Raw genomic sequence first — 11977 nt, forward strand, 5'->3', positions numbered from 1 at the left:
GGGAGAAAAGTCATGGACGTGGAGCGTGGGGGGTCCGGGGGAAAAGAGGAGGGCGCCTTAGCCCCCCGCGGTCCAGTGGTCCTGGGTAGCGAGGTGTGTGCGTGGTTGTTGGTGAAGTCCGTCCGTCGTACACTGACGACCCGACCCTCCCCACCTTTCCTCTGGGGGCAAAAAGCCAGTGGATCTGGACGTGCCTTTCCAAGAGTCATTTTTCAGTCCTAAACCCGGTTTTTCAAAAGTGCTGAACTTAAGATGGCTGTAGCGTGGGGACGTGCCCTGCGCTTCGATAACTTGGATACATTAACATGTTACAATTTTAGTTGCTTCTCGTCCAAGGCCATTAACCGAAACTCTCGGTCTTTGGGTTTTCTCGCAGTGGGTGCCTTTTATGTTTCCCTTGGTAGAATCCGTGCCAGGTGAAAACAAAGGTGAAGCTCACCAATAAGTTTGCCTCCTCCCAAAAGTTTACATAAGAATGGGTGTGGTTTTGGGTTTTGTTTTGTAGTTATAGTTCGGAAATTGTGCTGTGGTGTCACTTTTATCAGCCAGCTTTGTACTTCGAGGTTGCCCGGTCACATTTATTAATTTACTGGCCTTTAGCTTTGATTTTCGGCTCCCAAAACTCACGCTGGTGGAGTCGATTTCGACTCATAGCCACCGTACTGGCCCTATAGAATTTCGAAGGCTGTAAATTATACGGAAACGGACTTGCCCGAGCGGCGCCGCTGGTGGATTTGAACCGCTGACCTTGCGCACCCAAGTACTTTAACCATTTCGCCATCAGCGCCCTTTTTTCTGCTTACCAGGAACAAAACGGAGTTAATGGTGGTTGGTGTTTTAGTTTAGTACTAGAGGTGAGTCACGTTCTGGGTAAAGTAATTGAAAGTTTTCAATAAACTTAGGTTTGTAGTTTGGTGGATCATTGACTTTTCCAAAGGTCTTCTACACTTAATACTGGAAAGTGGATTGGTGTGCTGTCAAGCTTGAGGCATTTATTAGAATAGTTTAAGATACCTCAAGAAGTAAAAATAAACCATGGAGTACCTCCTTGTGCCCTTTCAAATAAAAGGTTGTGTTTTTTCCCCTTTTTCTTTATTTGGGCCAACAAACCAGTCGCGTAACTGAAAACAGAAAAAGCATTGAATGGAAACCAGAAACTGTTCATTTCAGTATTTGGAAAGAGGCTTGAGTTTCAGGTTGCAATAGGTCTAAAAGATAAAATAGTAGAATGCAATTGTGAATGAGAACTATTTGAAATCAATAGTAAAATAAATCCTTCCTAGGGAGTCAGTTTCAATTGACCGTACTGCATACTTTTAAACGCATACGTTTTATTTCTGCCCTAGGAATTTTTTTATCCTCATTTTATTGTGGTGTTTTAAAAGAACAACATAATTTCTAGAAATTACAGCTCGGTTGTTTTATGCTTTAGCATTGATGGGGTTTAATATGCTACCTGCAGAACCTATAACCTTGAATGAGACCTCACTCTAATTCTTAGTGCTCTCTCATGCTGAAATAACATTTCATCAATTCTGAATTACATCAGAAGCCTTTATGGTTTTCTATCAGTGAGCTATGTATAAAAAGTTTGGCTAATGACAACACATTTACTATTAAGTTTGGAACTACTTGCATATCCTAGATTTTGTGGATTCAGTTGCAGACCACTGAAATAATAGTTGAGTCGCACGAAATTTTTGGCTTCCCACTGCACATAAAAGTTACATTTGGAAGGGCTGGAGGGAAGAAAGGGGAACTGATTACTAGGTTGGATATATAAGCCCCTTCCTCCCCAGGGGATGAATAATAGAAATGTGGATGAAAGGACACAATGGACTGTGTGAGATGCCAAATAACAATAATAATATATAATTGATCAAGGGTGAGGGAGGGAGGGGAAAAAAGAGAAGCTGATACTAAGGGCTCAAGTAGAAAGGAAATGTTTTGGAAATGATGGCAACATATGTACAAGTGTGCTTAATACAATTGAATTATGGATTGTTATAAAATCTATGAACCACCCAATAAAATGGTTAATTAAAAAAATCGATAGTATTTAAAATAAAAATGTACAAGGAGTTGCCAGAATTTACATCTTAATAATAAAAAGGATTTTTCTTAGTTGTATAATACCCTAATAATAAATGATCTCCTACCTGTCATGATCAATAAAGTGATTTTTTTTTTAATGAAGTAGGGAAAAAAGTTAACATTTAAAAATAAATAAAAGCATGGGGGTAGGTTACATTTACACTCTAGGATATTAAGAATGAAATAGCATTATGAAAAAATTATAAATATTGTGAGAATTACCAAAATGTTACACAAGAGACAGCATATGCTGATGGAAAAATGGCACCTATAGACTTTCTCCATTGCCAAGTTGTCTCATACCTTCAATTTACAAAAAAATTCACTAGTCTGCAAAGCGAAATAAAGTGAAGCACTATAAAATGAGGTATATCTGTATTTTGAAAATAAGAATATTTTGAATGCACCAGCAGAGATAACAATTCTGAGTTATAGTTCAGCAAGCTTTCTATCTTTTATGACTAAATTGTATGAATTTGTAGCCAGGATAACTGTTACAAGGTAATTTATCATTTGCCAAGAACTGTTGTTGCTCTCAGCGATTTACATTATAGTTAAAAAAACAGCCCAAAGAGGTTAATTCAGACAAATTCCTCCAGCCAGAGTAAGGAAACCCAGGCAATTCATTGATAAGTAATCGCACTTAACCATTATGCCTCCTACCTTTGCATATGAAAATAGGCTTCATTGGAAAGATAAGAGGTACTAAAAATTTCAAATTCTCCCAGCAAACGGTGCTGGCTGTTCAGTGCCAGTGAGCATTCCTGTGCGTGAGAGAACACAGCACTGCCTTGACTTACATCACTGGCACCGATTGCCGTGTGCGAGCCATCTATCTGGTTGGGTTCTTTTGCTTTTTCATTTTTAACAGTTTTATTAGCACTTCATCCACAAGTCATAAAATTCACTAATTCGGTCATATCAAGAAGAGTTGTACGATTATCCCCCACATTCAATTCTAGAACATTTTCTTCTTCCTTGTACTCATTGTTAATGATGTCCTGTTTTAGGGACAGGTTCCACCTGATTGATAGTATGTCCAGAATCTAGGCCATCCTCTTTCCTAAAGAGCATTCTGGTTGTACTTGGAAATTTCCAAGACTGATTTGTTTGTTCTTCTGGAAATCCGGGTGCTTTTTCAGTCTTCTTTAGCAACACTGTCTTCCAATTAAATTGTTCTTGGAACTAAAGGAGTAGTTTATGGAAAAGGCAAAAATTGGTGTGCCTTTTTAGGATTTTTCGAATAGATGAAGGAAAACTCTAGGTGGCATAAAAGATAACATGTTACCTCAAGTGACTAAACCTACGCTTATCTGAAGTAATACATGGTGGTTCTACATAGTCACTTTTAATCAGACTGGTTTTTATCTCCCATTGAAGTTTGCAAGAAACAAAGTTGCCTCCAATAAAACATGAAAAGTTGAGTGAGAGGAACAAACCATCTTTTGTCCATTGATATATCTCATTCGCATATAATCCACTAAGCTAGGCAAGCACGAGCTTACTTGTGTATTCATAGTACTCTTAGTTATAGGGTCATTTGCCAATACTAACAAAGTAGTGTGATGGGAATTGAATCATTATAGATGATTCCCTTTCCATAGTTAACTGCAGATAAACTTCAAACGACCAAATTTGCTGCCATTGAGCAAATTACAACAACAACACCATTACAATGGAGTAGAATTGCCCCAGTGGGTATCTGAGGCTGTAAATACTTACAGGAGGAGAAAGCTTCATCATCTCTTGGAACAACTGTTGATTTCAAACTGCTGGCCTTGTGGTTAGCAGTCCAGTGTTTACCCCATTGTGCCACCAGGGTTCCTTTATGTGGCAATCAACCTTTAATTGTATTGGGAGCTAAATTTTTTCAGAATTCTTTTATTCATTTTAAGAAGCATATGCTGTGTGTAGTGCCAGTTACTGTATGCTGCCGCTGCTGCTGTGGCCACTGCCACTACTGCTGGCCTTCCAGGCAACTTCGACATGTAAGACCAAATCGAACTGTCCTATAGGGTTTCTTGGGCTATAATCTTAATGGGAACAGATAGCCCCATCTTTTCTGGTGAGTTCCAGCTGTCTACCTTTCAGTTAGCAGCTGAGCACCTAACCATTATGCCACCGACACTTGAAGTTCATAATACTCATTCCAGCCCAAGAGTACTATTATATTACCTTAAGTGCCGTATCGGTCTCTCTTGAAACTGCTGGTGGGTTTGAACCACCAACCTTGTAAGGTTAACAGCCCAACTCATGACCTATTCCACTAGAGCTCCTTTCAGCATACTAGAGGCTGGAAATAACTAAAACATACTCTGGCCATCAAAATACTACAGTCAGCAGTGCAGAAATAATACCACCATAGAATGCTGCTTTTCTTAAAGGAGTTGCTTTTAACATTAAAGAGAACTTAATTTTCCTTGTTAAAACTATGTTGCCCTACGGTAACCAGATTTCAAGCTAGAATAGGCTAGAACCAGCTTGAACAGTTTCAATATGTTTTTTTCTGAGTAGTTGGTATATTTGTGTAAAAAATATACATTGTAGAGTAAATTTAAATGAATTAAATTTATGTCTAGCTTACAATTCTTGTTTCTGCAGAGTGAGTATAAGTTTATATCAAATTTAAAGTGGTTTGTTCAGAGTTGACCTCCTGCTGATAATTGGCTTTTCCACCCCATATATACTGAATTAGAATCCACATTTAACCAGATCCCCATGTGATGCTTATAGATCTTATGTGTGTATAAAAATCATTTGGGTATTTGGTAAAATGTAGATTCTGATTTTGTACATGTCTCAAAAGTATTTTTTGGTTCAGATATCCGAGAGTTTATTCCAAACAAAATGTGTTTAAATAAATTGTGTCTGCAATCAGTGGATGGCTGCAAACAAGTTCTGTCAGTAATTTACTGGTCAGTCTCCTTACTGTGCCTTGAAAGTCAAAACAGTGACTTCTGAGGAGATCTGCTGGGAAAAGAGGTCAGCCTAAAGGTTATGACCACTGTGTTTTGTAATTCCAAAGGAATAATCTTGATAGATTTTCTTGAAGGATATGGGATGATCATGGGAGTTTTGGGGTGTTTTTTTTAATCCTTTTATTAGGGGCTCATACAACTCTTATCACAATCCATACATACATCAATTGTGTAAAGTGCATTTGTACATTCATTGCCCTCATCATTCTCAAAACATTTCCTCTCCACTTAAGCCCCCGGCATTAGGTCCTCATTTTTCCCCTCCCTCCCCGCTCCCCCCTCCCTCATGAGCCCTTGATAATTTATAAATTATTTTGTCATATCTTGCCCTGTCCGACGTCTCCCTTCACCCACTTTTCTGTTGTCCGTCCCCCAGGGAGGAGGTCACGTATAGTTCCTTGTAATCGGTTCCCTCTTTGGTACCCATTCTCCCTCTACCCTCCCTGTTATCGCCACTCACACCACTGGTTGATCATGGGAGTTTTTTAAAGAAAGTTTTCAGAAAAGATACAGCTACATTGGTGAGACAAAGACCCAGGAACTTTTTTCCCCATAACAATGTATCGATTGGATCTTTCTTCAAGCTGGTGGGAGGGGAGTAGGGGATGGCCCTGTGAGCATTTCCTTGTGAAACTGTGCCCTAGCCACTCTACAGCCTTACCTTGCCTCTTTAGACTTCATTTTGGTCCTAAGACTAAAAAAAAAAAAAAACCCAACGTATAAAAGGTATATAATTTGGACCCCTCAAAGAGTCTTGGTGGTGCTGTTGGGTTAGTGTTGAACTGCTAACAAGATCGCAGGTTCAAACCCACCAGCCTGGAGAAAGATGAGACTATCTGCTACCATAAAGATCCAAAACCCTATTGGAGCAGGCGTTAAGAACACTTTTCCTGCCAAGGGCCATTTTGATATTTATAACATCATTCACAGGCCATAGTGGTCAAACATTTAATTAATGCACCCTTAATGTGATGGCTGGAACTGCTGTGTTAAGGCTTGTGAGGTTGGTTGGTGTTGATGATTTTCTGGTCCTAATACAGCTGACTCGAGGGCACCTAACAACAACATACAGTCCGAGGGCCTCTCCCCTGCCTTAGAGGGTTGCTGAGATTTGGATGGAGTCACCTTGATGGCAGTGGGGTGTGGTTTTGGTGGTTTAAATTTAAGATGCAGTCATTTTCCAGGGCCTTGAGAAATGTACAGACCTAGAGGGGAGGATATGCTGAAAAGCAGTAGCTTCACATTTTAATATATTTGTTTAATAAAGTTTGCTATGGTTTTGTCACTACATTTAGACATCCTTTATCTGGAGTGGAAATGAAAGTTCTTGACAGGGACACAAGACAATGAATTGGTTCAAAGCCTTGATTTGAATTTCAGTATATTAAAGAGTCTCCTGAATTTTTGCCCTCCTTGGAGAGCAAATTCTTATTGTGAGCCACAATTCTTACTGTGACTTTTTGATTATTAGTTTGTTGAAAGGTAGGGCTATTCTGGTGTTCCTGTTATGAATTTTGAATTCTATTTTTTGTGTTGCCAGATATAAGTGTGAAGGGCATTGGAACCATTCATTGTGGGCTTCATAATTGAGCTAGATACTCTAGTAGAGTCCAATCTATGATCTCATTCTTAGAACAACAACAAAACAGAACAAAACCCTTTACTATGTATAGATTCCAATTCATAACTACCTGTGTACCAGGAGAACTGTTCCATAGCTTGCTATATATTTTTAAGGGAGCAATTTGCTGGGTGTTTTTCTTCTCTGTAGTTTAGTTGTTTAGTGCAAACTGTACCAATTGAAAACTATTTCTTGAAACAACACTGTTAACAATAAATGATATCAACCTTTCTACCAATGAGTCCTGGTGGGCCAATGGTTAAGCACTTGGCTGCTAATCAAAAGGTCCTTGTTTCAATCGTTTCCGTGTACTAAGGGCTGAGAATGCATAAAACATAACTAACTAACCATGAAATAAACTACAAGTTAATAGATAGTGCAAAAGTATTCATAGAATATCAACGTAGGATGTTGCCTTTCTTAAAGGAGTTTATTTTAACATTAAGTTGTCCTTAAACCCTCAACCAGTAACCACTTTGTGGTTTTGATTCATAGTGACCTTATGTACAACAGAACAAAACATGGCCTGACCTTGGGCCATTGCTGTTTCAAGTCTATTGTAACCTCTGTGTCAGTCCATCCGATGGAGGGGCTTCCTCTTTTTCACTGACCCTCTGCTTTACGGGGCCTGATGATCTTCTCCAGGACTTGGTCCTTCCTGTTAATGTGCCCAACGTATCTGCATCCTCAAGTCCCGAAAAGATCACAGCCTGGGAAACACTATAACACTGTTATGTAGGATCCATATGAATTGCAATTGACTCTTGCTACAAATGAGGACACCATTTACAAAATAATTTACATAACACAGTGAGACGGGATTCAGGCAAGTTTCTCTGATTTCAAAGTATAATATCCACAGCACCATAGGTAATTATCACCCACTTTGTAGTAAAATCACCTGAGTTAGAATGACCAGTTTTGCCACTTAGCAGTTCCCCTCGCCTTGCAGATTTCTGACCTTGAGTGAGTAGTATCTTCTCCTAGGAATATTGTAGTAAATTAATAAGATGATACTTGTAACATACTTAAAACAGTGCCTGACCATAGTAAACCCTGAATAATTACTAAATAAATTATATGAAATTGTCTCTAATGAGTATCTTCTTACCAGTCCAGTGGAATCTGAAAAGATCTGTTGCACAAAATGGCATGTTTTAATTATATTTCATTTATGTATTAGTTTTCTTGATATTCACATATCATACACTTCCATAGCTAAATCACTTAAAAAAGTTGTGTGTGCTTCATTGCAATCAGTTCTAATACTCCCTTCCCCCTCCCACATTCATTGTTTGTTCCCCAAATCCCCTCACCACCACCACCCTCAGCGCCCCTAATAAACCATTGCATCAATTATTGTCTCTGTGTCCATTTCTTCTGTGCTTCACAAACTGGGAAACCTAATAGAAAAATAAAAAACAAAAAATTCACCAGTCACCTGAATCTTTAACAGCCAGAATTTGACTTGTCAAATTGTATCAGATACTAAATGTACAGCAATTTGTTTTGTGTCAGGTGGCCTGAGCTCTAATGGGATTAACCTTATTTTGGTCTTTACTTTTGGAGCCCTGCTAGCACAGTGGTTACATGTTGGGCTGCTAAAGCAAGGTCAGCATTTTAAAACCACCAGCCACTCTGTGGGACAAAAATGAGATTTTCTACTCCTTAAAGAATTACAATCTCAGAAACTAAGTATAGAAACCCTATTCTTTCTATAGGGTTGCCAAGAATTAATAGTGACTTGACAGATCTGGAGTTTTTGTTGTCCTGTCCTCCCGCCCCTACTCTTATTTTAACATACTGTACCTATTTGCAACTTTGGATATTTGCAAATTCTGTGAGTGTTAGTCGGGTGGTACAAATAGCTTGAGCTTGACTATTAATGAAGGGATGACAGTTTGAGCCAGTGATACCATACAAGAAAGGCCTGATACCATCTAGCTCAGAAGCAACAAAGCCCACATGGAACAACATATCAACCTGTGTGATCACGGGGTGTCGAACGGATCACTGAAGACAAATGGGTGCATAAGCAAATGTGAAGAAAGCTGATGGTGCCCGGCTATCAAAAAGTATAGCGTCTGGGGTCTTAAAGGCTTGAAGGTAATCAAGCGGCCATCTAGCTCAGAAGCAACAAAGCCCACATGGAAGAAGCACACCAGCCTATGCAACCACGAGGTGTCGAAGGGATCAGGTGTAAGGCATCATCAGAACAAAAAATCTTAACCATAGTGAATGATGGGGGGAGTGCAGAGTGGAGATCCAAAGCCCATTAGTAGGCCACTGGAGATCCCCTTGCAGAGGGGTCTCGGGGAGGAGATGAGCCAGTCAGGGTGCGATGTAACAATGATGAGAAATACAACTTTCCTCTAGTTCCTAAAGGTTTCCTCCCTGCTCCCACTACCATGACTCGAATTCTATCTTGCAAGACTGGCTAGACCAGAGGAGGTACACTGGTACAGATAGGAACTGAAAATACAGGGAATCCAGGACGGATGAGCCCTATAGGACCAGTGGTGTGAGTGGCAAAACAGGGAGGGTAAAGGGAGAATGGGTAGGAAAGAGGGAACTGATTACATGGAACTGTGTGTGACCTCCTCCCTGGGGGACAGACAACCAAAAAGTGGATGAAGGGAGACATCAGACAGGGCAAGAGATGACAAAATACCCATTTATAAACTATCAAGGGCTGAGGGGGGAGGCGGGAGGGAGGGGAAAAATGAGGACCTAATGTCGGGGGTTTAAATGGAGAGAAAATGTTTTGAGAAACGATGTACAAATGCGCTTTACACAATTGATGTGTGTATGGATTGGGATAACAGTTGTATGAACCCCTAATAAAATGTTAAAAAAAAATAAATTTAAAAATAAATAAATAAATAATTCATTGAAGTTTAACCACTTCAAAAAAAAAAAGAAAAGAAAGGCCTGATAATCTACTTCCAAAAGATTTCAGCAAAGAAAAACATGTGGAGCACAATTCTACTCTGGAAGTACATGGTAGCACAGTGAGTTTAGTCAACAGGTACTGGTTGTAGAAAAGCGAGTGTTAGGTTTGCTGTGGCCATGTTTTGTCTTTGAACAACAAAATGTTGGAAAGATCAGCGACCTGAGAAAAGATAATTTTTACTCTAAATCTTACTTTCTATGAAATTATGTCTCACAAGGCTTTTTTTAACATAAGGCATGGTAATTAAAGTTTATTATTAGTGGTATTTGACTGTTTCAAAGTTATGCATAAGGCAAATAAAATTTTGCTTGAAAACATCCAACAACAGTTGCAGCAGTACATCGATGGGGAACTGCTGAGAGTCAGGCTGGATTCAGAAGAGGACATAGAACAAGTGGTATCATTGCTGAAGTCGGGTAGATCTTGGCTCAAAGCAGAGGAGACAAGAAAGATGTTCACTTGTGTTTTACTGACTATGCCAAGGCATTCGACTGTGGACCATAATAAACTGCATAACTTTGAGAAAAATGGAAATTCCAGAATACTTCATTGTGCTTATTCCAGAACATGTACATGGATCAGGAGACAGTTGTGCAAACAGAACAAGGGAATGCTGCATGGTTCAAAATCAGGAAAAGTGTGCATCAGGGTTGTATTCTCTCACTACTTGTTCAATCTATATGCTGAGCAAATCATCAGAGAAGCTAGGTTATAAAGAAGAGTGTGGCATCAGGATTGGAGGAAGGCTTAATAAGAACATGCAAAGCACTTGCTGATGAAGATCAAGGACTGTAACCCTGAGTATGGATTGCAACTGTAAGGAAGACCAAAATACTCAGAACTGGACCAATAGGTAGTATCATGCTAAATGGAGAAAAGGTTGAAGTGGTCGAGGGTTTTGACAGTTTTGTATCCACAGTCAATGCTCATGGAGGCAGCAGTCAAAAGATGTATTGCATCAGATGAATCTGCTCCACAAGACCTCTTTAGAGTATTGAAGAGCAATGATGTTACTTTAAGGACTGGTGTGCACCTGGCCCATTGCTTCATGTACATGTGAAAGTTGGACATTGAATAAGGAAAACTGTCGAAGAATCAATGCATTTGAATTGTGCTGGAGAATATTGAAAGTATCACAGACTGCTAAAAGGGCAGCCCAATCTGTATTGGAAGAAGTAAAGCCAGAGTGCCTCTTGGAGGCAAGGATGGCATGGCTTCATTTTACAAACTTTGGGCATATTGTCAGAAGAGACCAGTGCCTGGAAAAGGACTTCATGTTTGGTAAAGTGGAAGGGCGGCAAAAAAGAGGAATGCCCTGGGTGAGGTAGATTGATACAGTGGCTGCGTCAGGGGGCTCAGGCATAGGAACAATTGTGAAGATGGTGCAGGACCATGTAGGGTTCCTTCTGTTGTCCATTGGGTCGCTATGGATGGAGACAAATAGATGGCACCTAACAACAACATTAATGTTAGGACTGGTAAGATTCTTGTATTGGCCACTCTGTTCATTGAGCTTTACAGTGAACCTTTCTTTGTTGTTTCTTTTGCCTGTTAGCCATTTCAACTCATTTCCAGTATTTTATTTTAGGAAAGGAATAGGAAAGGCTGTGTGGCACACACATATACCCAAACACATACTTTTTGACCATTAAGCTGGAGTTGGGGTGTGAGGCGAGAGCTGTGTCAAATACACTTGATTGAGAACTTGTATTAGGAGTGAGAGATGCAAAGAAACAAGGATAATTCATTCCAGTGGCCCAGACTGATAGTGGTAGCATTGCTAGCCTGGGCATTTCCTTCAACAGGCTCTTCCTGTGGTTTGACCTCTAAGTAGAGATTCTGATTATGTAGCTGCCTTTGGTTTCTGAGTGTTTGCCAAGTCAAGGACTCTCATTCTCTGAAGTATTAAAATCCTTCTGGTAAATTTTTCTGACACATATTCAGCAAGATAATTCTTTTCTTCTCTCTCCTCTAACCAGCGATCCTTATTGGTACAATTGGCTTATATTATTTACTGTTCCTAAGTTTTGCTATATCCACCATGGTTTGTCAAATTGTTGTACTTTTGTAGCTTGTGTGTTGCTGAGATGCTGGAAGTTATGTCACTGGTATTTCAAATGCCAGTAGGGTCAACCACAGTGAACAGGGCTCAGTGGAGCTTCCAGACTAAACAGACTATGAAGCAGTTTTGTTATACTTTAGGGTAATCTCCTAATTTAAGAAGGAAAACTGGTATAAATATGTTTGCTAAGAGCTTCCTTTCATTCACCTATAATTTGTAAAGGCAGTGGTTCCCACTTCTGGGCTAAAGATTGGGCAGTATTTTTTTTT

General features: G+C 39.6%; 1 protein-coding gene across 2 annotated transcripts in view; it reads left to right on the forward strand.

Annotated features, from left to right (window-relative positions):
* The window catches only part of GPBP1L1 (GC-rich promoter binding protein 1 like 1), a 70636-nt gene that overhangs the window by 660 nt on the left and 57999 nt on the right, over positions 1-11977 (forward strand). The window lies entirely within an intron of this gene.

The sequence above is a fragment of the Echinops telfairi genome, unplaced genomic scaffold (assembly GCF_000313985.2).
Source record: "Echinops telfairi isolate 266 unplaced genomic scaffold, ASM31398v2 ScPeMD7_443;HRSCAF=831, whole genome shotgun sequence".
NCBI lineage: Eukaryota > Metazoa > Chordata > Mammalia > Afrosoricida > Tenrecidae > Echinops > Echinops telfairi.